Here is a 15,106-nt window from a genome sequence, read left to right on the forward strand (position 1 = left end):
AGATTCGGTGTCTGGTTCAGGATGTGAGCTGCAGGGAATAGTTTCAGACGAGCGGTCTGGACGCTGTGAGCACAGCCGGATGGGCCCAGGGGCTGTGGGTTCTGAGTGGCTTCCTCCTAACTCAGAGCCATAGAGGCGGGCTCCAGCTACTTAAGACATGAACTTCACATCTGAGCCCAGAGGCGTGGAAGAATGAACGTGCATAATTGATCATTAGCCACAGAGCGCAAAGCCTCCCAGCATATTAAGGGCATTATCAGTTGAAGATGGATGGATGTGTTTCCATCCTCCGCTAATGTCTCAGCTCTGCGAGGAATTTGAACCTCAGCTTTGAATTAAAAATTTCATAAGAATACCAATGATAGGGGAAAAGTAAGTTTAAGTAAGTACACAAATTCTCCTGGGTTAGATTCAGGGCAAGCTTCCTTGCCTATGAGTGGGCATAGTTCCTATTAAACGAATAAGATTTGCAAGTGCCACTGAGGTCCATGAACAAATGAGGTCCAAAAGTCTGATGCTGCCCGTCTATGAGGCCGCTGATCTCAGCTTGTCCCCATGTAACCTTTCACCTGCTCTCTTGTAACCCTAAATAGAACCATGGCATATGTTTTAGCAAAGCATTGAAAATAAAATCAAATTTGACTTGAAAATCTATTGACTTGTTTTCCTGTGGAAAGGAATAAAGTAATTTCGTGTTTTTTTTTAACTCAAAGAAGCACTGTTCTCTGTCAGTTCCAATTGAATGTCCAAAGAAGAAAAATGATTCCGTATCTCAGTGAAAGACTAGTTGAATCGAGGGTCATGGTCTTTTTTTTAGGGACTGAAATCCATCAATAAATGCCCACAAAAAGAAAAAACAATGTCAGTGCAATTTTTTTTTATTAGAAGTAAGTTACATGCTTTTACTTTTTTTTGTTTGTTTGTTTTGTTTTTTTTGTTTGTTTGCGGTACGCGGGCCTCTCACTGTTGTGGCCTCTCCCGTTGCGGAGCACAGGCTCCGGACACGCAGGCCCAGCGGCCATGGCTCACGGGCCCAGCCGCTCCGTGGCACGTGGGATCTTCCCGGACCGGGGCACGAACCCGTGTCCCCTGCATCGGCAGGCGGACTCTCAACCACTGCGCCACCAGGGAAGCCCCGTGCTTTTACTTTGATGTGGACTAAGAATTTGTGTTGTGTGGTTGCTATGTTATTATTAATCTTGTTTCACTGTACTTTTTAAACAAATCAGCCATTAGGTTTTACATTCCACAAGGGCAGGTACCAAAAACCATTTGATAAACTAAAGTCTAATGCAAATCACCTTGCAGAATGCTAGGAATGTAGCTGGTTTCCAAACTCAAGTGACGTCGTGCTGTGGTTGCTCGGGCCTCTTAGCTTGTGTTCTAGGCTCCAAGCGTCACGCATACCTGAACACCTTGACACTCTTAAACACATATTGGGATGTTCGTGAATTTAGAGATGTCCGAGATTTAGAAAATACAGAAATTATGGAAATGTGTTATGCCTCCACCCAAATCTTGGATAAATCTCCTTCCCTTCCTGGGCTTCCTTTCCACTTGTTAGATCAGATCAGTGTTTCCTAGCACGGAGGACCGTGGCTCAGTCACCATACAAGCTAGTGTTAGGTGGCACTTGGCACGGCATAAAATAACATTAAATCACTTAGAGAGAAATTATCTCCATTTCAATTACCTTTTGATTTTGGTTCCATTAAGAGGAGAGTCTATTCGGTCCTGGCGGAGTTTTACACTTTTTAATCTCCCTATTTAGCAAAGAGAGACGCAACTTCAGGCTTGGAATCTTTTCTATGTAAGAGTCCCGCAAGAATTTTATATTCTTGAATAATTTTATTGTATTTTACAATTTTTTTCTGTATCCATCAGAATCCCATCAGAGAAGCATAGCTAAAATGAGTATTGTAGAATAAGAATCAATTATAGGAATAAGAGGTGATACCAGTGTTTCAATCAGGGAAACGTCAGCTGCTCCCCCAGGAGACATTTTTGCTTGTGGTACTGGCATTTAGCATCTCATGGTGGAGGCCAGGGATGCTGCTAAACATCCTACCTTGTCTAGGACAGATCACCACAACAAAGATTATCTGCTCCCAAATATCGATAGTACTGTCGGAAAAACTAGGCCTGATAGAGCTGTGACAGTAGCTGGTAAAGTGTGGAAACATCTGTAAAGGGCCGTGACTCTGCCCTAGGGGCAAAGCGGTTTTCCATTTACTGTGTAACATAAAGTTCTCTTTGCAAACAAAATCAACTTAAACCAATGAGTACATTCAAAGGCAAACACTAAGAAAAGGAAGACAGACGTGGTACTCAAAAAAGGTCAAAAATCTGTAAGTCCTGCATAATTAACATGCTTGTGAAATATTAAAATTAACTCTAATATTCCTCCCAGTCTTACCTTAACATTCAGTCTTTTTGAGGCCAACGCTCCAATGTTACCAAAGCAATGTCCATTCATCCTGGGTGTCATACTTAAGGTGCTCTGACAGGTCGGGCTAGCCATAGGCCAAGGTAAAAATAAAGACTAGTATTCACAGTCTTGCTTACAGACAGAAACGGCCAGGCGACTATTTTTGGACAGTGAGATTTAAACGGAAGATATTGAGTAGGGCTTCTAGGAAAGCTCCATAAAAGAATGCTGACTCCTGGGCTTCCCTGGTGGCGCAGTGGTTGAGAGTCCGCCTGCCGATGCAGGGGACGCGGGTTCGTGCCCCGGTCCGGGAAGATCCCACATGCCGCGGAGCGGCTGCGCCCGTGAGCCATGGCCGCTGAGCCTGCGCGTCCGGAGCCTGTGCTCCGCAACGGGAGAGGCCACAACAGTGAGAGCCCCGCGTACCGCAAAAAAAAAAAATAGTTTTCCCGTTCCTCGGGATGCTGATGCAGTGGCCGGTGCAACAGAAGCCTGTTGCCACAATGAGACAACTGTGAGGCTAAAAGCAGGTGATAAAGATGGCAAAGTGGAAAGATAGAATGCGTCTAAAAAATGATGGCAATGAAGTTCCTCTGCGCTAGCTCTGGACTCCCCACTGCAGGATTCCATGTTAGATAAGAGGAAGAAAAAACAGGTCTGTCTGATTTAATTTAAGCCTCTCCTGTTCTATGTTATTAGTATATGCAACTCTAACTCTCATACTCACTGTGTTCTAAGTCTGTGGCTCATAACTCTCCCTCACGTTCCTAATTTAAAGCATGCACAAACTGTTTACCATTATTGCATCTCCACCTTTCAGCTTCACCTTTAAACTCTCCATTTCCAGTAAACAATATTGAGAACTCTTGTTTTGCCTTCTTCTTTCACAATTCCGTGAGAAGTACAATTTATTTGCAGAAAAACCCTGAGTGCTTCACTTTGATATTCCAATTGCTAAACCAGAGGGACTTGCCTCCTGAAAAAAAGGTGAACCTTGCTCATTGTCTGTCTCTAAACTCTGCTATTGTAACTGAGCAGGACCCTCTGGGATCTTCCGGGGACAGACCCTCCCCCATATCCTGGGCTTTAACTCCTCTCTGAAGTACCCTGATAACAGTATCTGATGCACATCCCTGAGTTGTCTCACAGATGCTAAAACCCCCACCAAATGGAAGATGTTAACCAGTTGATGACCACGAGCACGTAACCCCCAGATCTACTGGAGCCTGAGGATTGATAACGTGAACCCCTGTGACACCACCCTGTTACCTCACCATCAGCCAATCAGAGAACTGTGCATGAGCTGATCACACACCCTGGGACCCCCCTCCTTCACCCGGCCTTTACAAATGCTTTGCTGAAACCCATTGGGAAGTTCGGGTCTTTTGAGCACTAGTGGCCCTGGACTCCTTGCTTGGCCCCTGCAATAAACGCTGTACTTTCCTTCACCACAACCTGGTGTCAGTAGATTGGCTTTACTGTGCACGGGTGAGTGGACCCAAGTTTGGTTCAACAACACTGCTATTTAATGGGAAAAGAAATCAGTGGCATTACATACCAGTAAGCATATAAAGCAGTGCTTCCCACCTGGGGCCTGGAAAGTTGGTCCCCTTGAGAAAATCTGGCAACTTGAAGACGTTTTTGGTCGTGCCCATGTGGGGTTTGGAGTAGACGGTAGAGCGCAGGGAGGCTGACAACATCCTACAATGTACAGGACGGCCCCCAACAAAGGACCATCTGGCCCAGTGTCCGGAGCTCATGTTGGGAAACCCTAAACGGTCTAAATGTTAGAGATTTGTCACCTGAGGGAGACATGACCATGTGAGAATCAGGAAGCCACTCTCTTTCCATGAGGTGAAAACTATTTTAAAAACATGTTCTCATCAGTGGGCATCGCTGCTCCAAGCCCTCCCAGGAGACAACGACCAAATTTCTGTTCATTCCCAGAGAGAAAAGTGAAGTGTTCCTCTTGGCAAAGAGTTTAATTTCTCAGCACGTTCTTGGCAGCAAGAATTAGCAGTGGGTGACCGACTTGCACAGGGACTTGTAATCAAAATCTCCAAGTTACTGTGTAGACAGTGTTGAGATTGGGTTTAAAGATTAGTCTGGGTAATAAGGAGGGTTCAATGATTGACAGCTTTCACTAAGGGCTCTAAATTGCAAATCAATGTTCTTTGCGTCCATAAATGTATGTGTTAAGGAGAAAAAAAAATCCATAGGTGTCCCTTGAAAAATTTTGCAAAAACCTAATTCAACGCTTAAGAAACCAAACCTTGGTATCACGAGTACCAGATATTTTCAGAGAACAAAAATCTAAAGATGATCAAACATTATAAGGAAACCTGTACATTCCTGCCCAAATAGTAATATTTTTTTCAACCATGAGATCGTTTGGTGAAAAAGTCAGTTCACAGAAGTGACAGGCAACTGTTGACCTTAGTTCCCTAAACTTTCTATTAGAGTGAAACAGTGAAAGGACAATTCTGACTCTTCTCACTATCATAGTTTAACTTGACACTCATGGATGTTTTGACCATATTCCCAAACAGGCCTACTGTAGGCGGACAGCCCCATAGTGGTGAATATCCGTGAACTTATCCCCAGAGGCCACATAAGGAAGAGCTTGGGAGGACCCCCGAGTATTCCCCCAGAGCATAAGAGGGTGGGATGCCTGTAGGGTCTGGTCTGAGGCCACCGCCCATGGCATTTTGTCCTACCTCTGTCAAAATGGAGCAGAGGCCTCAGGAACAGGGTGGCAGTCACCTGGCCCCTTGAAGTGTAGGACAAGGCTTATGGGGAACTAGCTCTTATTGTCACCGGTAGGGGTCTGGCCCCTCGCTGCTCGAAAGCTACTAAAGAGGCCAGGTTGGTGGAAAGGAAAGTTTGCTTTAATTTAGATGCCGGCAACCTGGGGAGGGGTCGCCCGTCCAAAGGACGCTGACAATCGTGGGCAAGAGCTTTTATAGACGGAGGGAGGGGGCTGCGTGCAGAAACAGCACAGGAAGCTCCCACAGGCTTCTTGAACTTGGTCATTGGTGGTCTGACCAGTGTCATCTTGATTGTTTTAGGCACAGTTGGTTGGTTTGTTCCCATTCCTTTGAGGCCAGTTCTCAGAACTGTGGCAGATTTTGTCATGGCTACAGTCTGGTCGTCATGTAGTTAACTTCTTCCACCTGATAGGGGTTTCGGCATCTGCAAAACAGCTCCCAGGACATGGCTCAGAATATGATCCCTAGCCCTTGAGAAGGAACTAAAGGGCCTTGACTATGCTTAGTGACTAAACCATTATTATTTGGTCTCCTTTGACTGTTTTCCTTTGTTTCCACATTTTCTTACTTCTCTGATTAAACTTATTCTTTGGCTAATGCTTTTCCAGAGACGAAAAGCAGGCAGAGGACATTGGGGGGAAGGACCGTAGGGTCCTGCTTTGTTTCACTATATCTATTTGTCCTTTTCCATCTATGTGAGTGATACACCGTCTGAATCTAAATGCAGCCTCTGTGTCTTTATCACTGCAGTCTGTCTGGCCTTCACCTCGGCCTTGCCTTGTGTGGTGTGCTGGCATCCCAGGCTCACAATGAGGAAGAGCCCATCCAGGACATCGGGGATTTAGTTATCCCGCCAAGTAGGGAAAGAGATTAGGATGCTGACTTGAGATAGCTCCTACTTGTGGAAACTCAAATGCCAGTAGGTTCCAGGGAAGGCAATGAAAGGAAGGGAAATGGGGTTATTATCCATAATTAGGGAATCGTGGACACCATGTGGAACTAAAGGTATTTGCTCCTTTCTGAAAGAGGGCTGGGCCCAGTTCTAGGCAATTGTTGCCCTGGAGAAATATGATCCTGAAATGACTGCATTTTCTGACCATTCTCCCAGCACATAATGCACATTTGAGTCCATATGGTCAACCATTTTATATAAGGGTATTCATTCTGACCTGATTTCACCTGCAGAACTAAGTTCAATTCCTAGATCTACTCTGTTGTGCTAGACACATAACTTTTGTTTAGTTTTGTTTCCTATGTATGTGGAAGAATGCTGGCTTTTATAAGTTTAGGTTATTTCACATATTAAAAATATTGAAATAACAGAAATTTGAATTCAAACTGCCTGAAGCAAGAAGGAAATTTGTCTTTTCACATAATAATGAGTCCAGTGTACAACAGGCAAAGGGTTCCATGGCCGGTTGGTTCAGGGGCTGGAGGTTTTAGACAAAGCAATTATGCAAGAAAGTAAAAATGTAAGGCATCCAGATTAAAAAGGAAGGTGGTGTCATAAAAACATACGCTGTCAGAGGTAAAGGGAACTTTTAGAATGATCTCCTTCCTACTCTGCACTGGGAAAAGGCAATGACTGAGCCCAGAGAGGGTGTTGAGTCACCAGGACACAGAGCTTGAGGAGAGAGGGCAGATCAGGGAAGAGCATAGATTACGTAGATTGAATTATACATTTAACACCTTCTCATAAAGTCCAGGCCCAGACACAGAGCTTCACTGGTGAATTCCAAATATTTCAGAAGAATTAATACTAATTCTTCACAAAATTTTTCCCCAAATTTAAAGCGGAAGGAACACTTCTCTGTTTATTCTTGAGGCCCAGATTACCTGATACCAAATCCTGCAAACACCTCACCAGAAAAGAAAACTACAGACCAATATCTCTTCAGTAGAGATGCAAAAATCCTCAACAAAGTAGTAGTAAACTAATCCAGTGACATATGGAAAATAATATATACCATGGCCAATTGGGATTTATCTCAGCAAAGGAAAGTCATTTTAACATCTGGAAACCAATTAATGTAGTACACTCTACCGACAGAATAAATGTCAGTGACCCAATGATTATCTCAATAGACTCAGAAAATATTCTGTGAAATTCAGTACCCTATTATAATAAGAAGCTTAACAAAATAAGAATGTAACAGAGTTTCCTTGAAACAAAATATCATCTACAAACATTCCACAGTTAACATCAAACTTGATGGTTCTGAATGTTTCTTCTTAATCATGAAAGACACAGAAGTTTCCTCCTACATGTTCCTTTCAACACTGTACTGGAGGTTTTAGCCAAGGCAAGTAGGCAAGAAAATAAAAATGTAAGGTATCCAGATTAAAAAGGAAGGCGTGAAATGGTGCAATTTGCAGATGGCATGATTTTGTATTTAGAAACTGCTTAGAAATTCATTTTTAAAAACCTTTTAGAACTAATGAAAGAGTTCAGTAATGCAGCAAGCTTGCAGGAGATAAGCTACATATACAAAAAAATCGACTGTATTTCTATACACTAGGAATGAATAATATAAATTAAATCAAGCAAACAATTCAATTTGCAACAGCTTCATAAGAAAAAAAATGCTTAAGAGAAATGTGACAAAAGAATCACGAAACTTGTACTCTGAAAGCTACAAAACAGTGTTGAAACAATAAATGCTGGAGAGGGTGTGGAGAAAAGGGAACCCTCTTGCACTGTTGGTGGGGATGTAAATTGATACAGCCACTATGGAGAACAGTAGGGAGGTTCCTTAAAAAACTAAAAATAGAACTACCATACAACCCAGCAATCCCACTACTGGGTATATATCCTGAGAAAACCATAATTCAAAAAGAGTCATGTACCACAATGTTCATTGCAGCTCTATTTACAATAGCCAGGACATGGAAGCAGCCTAAGTGTCCATCGACAGATGAATGGATAAAGAAGATGTGGCACATATATACAATGGAATATTACTCAGCCATAAAAAGGAACAAAACTGAGTTATTTGTAGTGAGGTGGATGGACCTAGAGTCTGTCATACAGAGTGAAGTAAGTCAGAAAGAGAAAAACAAGTACCATATGCTAACACATATAAATGGAATCTAAAACAACAAAAAAAGAAAGGTTCTGAAGAACCTAGGGGCAGGACAGGAATAAAGACACAGATGTAGAGAATGGACTTGAGGACATGGGGAGGAGGAAATGTAAGCTGGGACGAAGTGAGAGAGTGGCATGGACATATATACACTACCAAATATTGAATGGATGGCTGGTGGGAAGCAGCTGCATAGCCCAGGGATATCAGCTCACTGCTTTGTGACCATCTAGAGGGGTGGGATAGGGAGGGTGGGAGGGAGACGCAAGAGGGAGGGGATACGGGGATATGTGTATACGTATGGCTGATTCACTTTGTTATACAGCAGAAGCTAACGCACCACTGTAGAGCAATTATATTCCAATAAAGATGTTGAAAAAAAAAGTGTTGGAAGAAATTAATTTTCTAGCTCAGGCATACAGTCAAGAAAACACAAGACATCAAAATTGGAAAAGGAAAAGTAAAACTATACCTACATGCAGATGTCATAATCTTATACATAGAAAATCCTAACAAATCCATATAAAAACTCTTAGAAATAGTAAATGAGTTCAGCAAGGTTTCAAATCAGTTGTATTTCTAGACAGTAGCAATGAGCAAACTGAGAATAAAATTCCAAAAAAACCTATTTATAATGGCAGGAAAAATGTGAAATACAAGTACATTTTAACAAGAAGTACAAACATATATTCAAAACTAAAACCATGGTTGAAAGAAATTAAGGACGATCTAAATAAACAGAAAGATAGCCCATGATTCTGGATCAAAAGACTTAATACTGTAAAGATGATGATACTCCCAAATTGATCTAAAGATTAAACACAACCAAAATTTTAGCTGACTTCTTTGTGAAAATTGACAAGCTCACTGTAAGTTTCAGACAGAAACACAAAGGACCCAGAATAGCCAAACAACCTTGAAAATCGGAGAACAGAGTTGGAGGATTCACATTTCTCAATTGCAAGACTTAATACGAAACAACAGGACAGAAGCAAGGGAGGAACTTACAGATAAATGGAATAGAAGACCAATAACAGCAAGTGTTGTTGAGCAACTGGTAGAATCTCAACAACGGTTCACCGTTGATAGGAATGCAAAGTGGTACAGCTGCTTTGGAAAATAGCTTGGCAATTCTTGAAAATAATAAGTATAGCATTGCTATATGACCTAGTATTTACCCAAGAGAAGTGAAGACACATATGCACACAAAGACTTGGGCCTTAATGCTTATAATAGCATTATTAATAATAGCCCAAAATGGAAACAACTCAATGTCCACCAGTGATGAATAGATAATGAAAATACAATGGAATAATATTCAGCTATTAAAAGGAAAGAAGGGGCTTCCCTGGTGGCGCAGTGGTTGAGAGTCCGCCTGCCAATGCAGGGGACACGGTGCCCCGGTCTGGGAGGATCCCACATGCCGTGGAGCGGCTGGGCCCGTGAGCCATTGCCGCTGAGCCTGCGCATCCGGAGCCTGTGCTCCGCAACGGGAGGGGCCACGGCGGTGGGAGGCCCGCGTACCGCAAAAAAAAAAAAAAAAAAGAAGTACGTGCTACCCCATGGATGAAACTTAAAAATGTGATGCCAAGCGAAATACGCTATTCACAAAAGTTCACATATTGTATGATTTCATTCGTGTGAAATGTCTAGAACAGGTAAATCTACAGAGTCAGAAAGTAGCTTAATGATCACCTAGAAGCTATGCAAGGACACTTTTTAAAATAGGTGATGAGGCGGTGTCACATTTATTCTGTTTTCACCGATTCCATTCACTGGGTGAAACCTGGAGCAAAAGGCATTTTAATGAAATGCTTTGCAAACCAAAACCGAAAAAAAATGATCCGCATCACTGTTGAACATTGTTGAGTTGACTAAACCATGATTACTTTTCTGAAAATAAAAATCTTTGCGTGAATACAAAAAATAATTGTAATTAGGGCTTTTGGAAGAGCAAGAACTGATTAAAAATGCTCATCTTTTATTCATCACATACATTTTCCATCAGGGGACTATTTTTATTAACTCAGGCTAATATATAAACCATTATTTTATGAAATTGTGGGAACAATTGGCCCATGACAATTTAATACTGTTTTCCAAAACTCTCGTTTTGCAGGAGCTTAGATAAGCCAAGTTCACATGGGTGTTTTCTTAATTTCTTAAGCACAGACCCTCTGTGAGGCAGTTGTCACAAGCCAGTAATTGACATGCAGTCATGGTGTGTTACTATCTCCCACATAATACTCCTTAATTTCCACTAGGATCCTCTGAGTAGGAAGAGAACAAAAAGCTATGACATGGGGAACTGACCACAGGGCTTTCTGGTGTGTCCCTCCCCCCCAACATGAAAGCTCACATTTTCTGAGCTAAATCACATCAAAAGAAATGCTTCTTGAATGGCTGTAGATTAGAAGGGCAACACTGAATGCTTAGAGAACTGGAATATTTTAATTATCCTTGATCTGTACACTGCATAAGACTTCACAGACACAGAACAACCAAGAAATAGAGCAATTTGCACAAACTTGGCAGATACTGCAAGGGAGACACAGATGAGAAACTTCAACCTTCACTTATCGTCCTCTTTCCACTGTACCCCATGCTCCTGTGTTGATAGGTAGGAAATGGAGTTTTCTAGTAACCATGGAGAAGGATAATAAGAAAAGGTATGCTTTGGGGAGATTCTTTATTGAGAGAACACAGAGAATTAAGTCCAAGGCTCTTAATGAGGGGGAGGTATGGTAAGATTATGTTTTCAGCTCTGGGTACCATAAATCCCTGTTACAGTTTATAAATATATAAAGAACTTAGGTTTTCATGTAATAAGAAGCCTGGATATGGGCAGTTTATAGATGAAGTGGTCGTTCATGTTGTCATAAAGAGTCCAGATCCTTCCCTCATTTTCCCCCCAATTCAGCAGGTGATTCCTGCCACATGGTCACAAAATGACTGCTATATCTCCATCCTTTACATCTATATTCCAGGGAGAGAAAAGGGGGTGGTGCCAACAGACCTCTTCTCACAGGTCTTTGCTTTTTATTTGAATAGGTTTGCTTTCCCTAAAAAATTTCAAGTATGTGACCTTGATTCAAACTGGGTCACATGACACCTAGTTACAAGAGAAACCAGAAAATATTTTTGCTTCCCGGTCTCTGTGGTAATGAACGGCAGGGAAGGAACAGGATGGCTGTAAGGTGCCAACTCAAAGTGTTTACCACTGAACTGAGTCCTACAGTAAAACAAGGAATGCTCCCAGGCCTGTGAAAGAGTGAACAAAAATTTTAATCTCTACTTTCAGTGAATTTGATTTCATCTTATCTTAGAAATGATCGTGAATACTGATGGAACTCGATTTTGACAGTTTCCTTTATCAACATTCCATTAACCAAAAGCAATTGATTGTTTTGGGAGGCACACATCCGTTAAAATGGGTGTGTTGGGGGAGAAGACAATCAGAAGACAGAAATGAAGAATTATTGCGAAATGTGAAATCACTGCCCAAAGAGAAATAGCAGAAAGAATTGCTGGCATTAATTACTAGGTATGTAGCACTTCAACGCCCCTCAAAAATAAATGAATAACGTGTGGAGAGCTAATACAGCTAATAGTGGGGTGATGTTTTGCCATCCAGTGGAGACCTGGGTGTATTACAGCATTTAAGTAAAATCTGCTTTCTGAGAGAGGCCTGTCATTCACCCCAACATGATGGGATGCTTCTGTTTATTTTGCAATCAGATGGTAACTTCTACACTTTCGCTTTTGAAGGTCAACAATCTATCTTTGTTTTGTGGAGGTATTTTTGTGCTCAGTAGAATGACTTAAAGGGATGATAAATAACAGGAGGTGAGGACCAAGAACAAATGAATTGTGAGTTTCTGGAAAAGCCCCAGCTGTATTCTAAAAGAAGATGCTTGACTCAAATTAGCAGTATAAATCAAGGTCTTCTGAAGCTTGAAGTGGTGTGTTCGCATGCTGACCTATCAGGTTCCTTTGAATCTTCTGTCACTGTGGCCTTCGTCTTCCCTGGTCAACAAGAGAAGGACATTTGCATGGAAAGAAAAATGGAGCCCTAGGACATGTTAAGAGCAGAAGAATGGGTGCTCTTGATGGAAACTGAAAACCAATTGAATGTGCTATCTTTTTCCTGGAACGTTCTGCTCAGTCTTCAACTAGTGTCTCCCTCTTACCATCCCGGTCTCCATCCAAATGTCACCTCCTCAGGGAAGCCCTCCCACCTAGCACACCACTATTCCCAAGAGACCACGTTTATATCTTTCCTAAAGTTTTCAGTTTGTTCTTAGTTTGTTAATGTCCCCGTTTATCTGTTTAGTTTGTCTCTCCCACTAGTTCTCCAATGAACTGACAGCAGGAACCATGCTCATTTATTATTTTAAAATATGCATTTGATTGTCTTCAATTTCTTTCATCCCTGTCTTATAGTTTTCAGAGTCCAGGTCTTTTGCCTCCTTAGGTAGGTTTCTTGTTATAGGTATTTCATTCTTTTTGATGTGATGCTAAATGGGATTGTTTTCTTAATTTCTCCTCTGATACTCTCTAAGGCTTAGATAGGCATCAGTTTACAGGCAAATTTTGTATCTAAGTGCACCTAACTCCTAGACTGCCACAAACAATTTAAAATCTTATTGGGGCAGTGAACACTTATACCTGAGTGAGAAGCAAGGGGTGGGAGGCATGGGAAATCATCAGGACTGGGGTGAACTGGGGGTCCTTATTCTCAGACCCAGCTGATTGTTGCCACATAGGAATTCCGGCCAGGATTAAGGAAATCTAACAGAAGGAGAGAGGGCTGAAATACGGTTGTTTATCTAAAATCTCACTCTAAAAAAAACCTGGGAACTAATTAAGATCAAGTTTAACCACAGTGCACCTAAACGGGGCTTTATAGAGCACCTATAGTTTACCTGAAAATTGCCTGTTTTCAATCTCTGACCTCCTTATTTTCACTCTTTCAAAAAGCCAAAGCTTCTTTTAGAGACTATGGTATCATTAGATTAAAGCTCCCCTTCCATCCCATGAAGTTGATATAATGATTCCAACGTACTTTGTACTCAACTTTTAAAAATGTTTATATGGCTAGACGTAGTTATATGGGGAAATTCAATTTCTATCAGAAACCACACTTTGTGTTAGAAAATTAAGTAAATCCGGTGTGAGAAATCGGAGCTACCATATGTGCCATGTAGAAGGATTACGCATGTACTTAAATCTGTTCTGCTCCTTCAGCCAATAAAATTGTAAAATGCTATTTTGCACTCATGGTTACAGTCAGATGTGGGGTGAAGGGCTTTCTGGAAAACGGTGTATAAAATTACTTATTTGGAGTGTTTAATTTTAATATTGCAAATAGTGCGCTGCTTTTTAGAGTTTGTACCTATATGAAGCTGGCTTAAAGAATAAGAATTTGAAAATAGGCCTGCTTCCCCTAGACAGGCGTTATTGCAATGCATATCTGTATCGAATGAATTTAATTGTACATAGGCATCTTCAATGATTGTTAACTCACCAGCATTTTTATTACATTATCCGGAATTAAGGATGGCTGAATAATCTTTACTATCACAAACAGGCTTGTAAATCACGGTTTTAGAATTTTTTCTTTCACGGTGGAGACTCGCCTGCACTTCTGGTATAATTCCTAATCTTCTTAGAGTTGCATCGTGAGTTGAAGTAACCAAGCAGGGACATAGTTCAGAGAGTGAAATCCTTTCTGCTATAAAATACGGTGGAATAGAGTGCTTGGATGTTACATTTTCGGCTTATTATTTTCTATTTACAAATCTTAATTTCCTTGTGTTGAATTTTATTTATTTATTTATTTATATTTGGCTGCGTTGGGTCTTCGTTGCTGCGCGCAGGCTTTCTCTAGTTGTGGCGAGCGGCAGCTACTCTTCGTTGCGGTGCGCGGGCTTCTCATTGCGGTGGCTTCCCTTGTTGCGGAGCACGGGTTTTAGGTGCCTGGGCTTCTGTAGTTGTGGCACATGGGCTCAGTAGTTGTGGCTCGCGGGCTCTAGAGCGCAGGCTCAGTAGTTGTGGCGCAAGGGCCCAGTTGCTCTGTGGCATGCGGGCTCTTCCTGGACCAGGGCTCAAACCCGTGTCCCCTGCGTTGGCAGGCGGATTCCCAACCACTGCACCACCAGGGAAGCCCTGGGTTGAATTTTAAAAGTTTTATTTTATATTTTCATAGGGATTGTCATTTCTATCTTTTCCCCCCCTTTTTTTGGAGTGATTGATCAAACACTACTGAAATGTTTAGCAAGAATGTGGTGAACACTTGTCAGGGTGAAAGATAATGGCGTCATTGTGGTCCTGATGGCCACAGCGGTTTGACCTGTGTCCTCCCCTTTCTTATGGATTCAAGGAGAGTTGTTCATTTTTCAGTCTGTTCAGGTTTTTACTTGTTAGGAGGGAGGGGCAACTTCTTTACATGCAGAACTCTGGAGTGTAATTGATGCACAAAAGAAGCTGTGCATGAGTCACGCATATGATTTGATGAGTTTGGACATATGTATGGTAAGTCCCCTATATATGAACCTTCAAGTTGCGAACTTTCAAACATGCAAACGTGCGCTCAGGCGTGAGTGCAATTGCAGCTCACCCTCCATCCCCTATTGCTGACGATCCTTCAGCTCTACTATCTCCCTCCTCCAGTCAGTAACTCTTCTTGCTTGTTCACTCGATGCCAGCCCCTGAGGCCAGCTGTTGTAATGTACTACTGTACTTTTCAAGGGACTGTGATGTAAGATTAAAAATGTTTTCTTTATTTTTGTGTGTTTGTTTTTATGTACAGTGTATTATTTGTGTGA

The sequence above is a fragment of the Monodon monoceros genome, unplaced genomic scaffold, assembly GCF_005190385.1.
Source record: "Monodon monoceros isolate NGI ecotype Baffin Bay Population unplaced genomic scaffold, NGI_Narwhal_1 Super_Scaffold_1, whole genome shotgun sequence".
Taxonomy (NCBI): Eukaryota; Metazoa; Chordata; class Mammalia; order Artiodactyla; family Monodontidae; genus Monodon; species Monodon monoceros.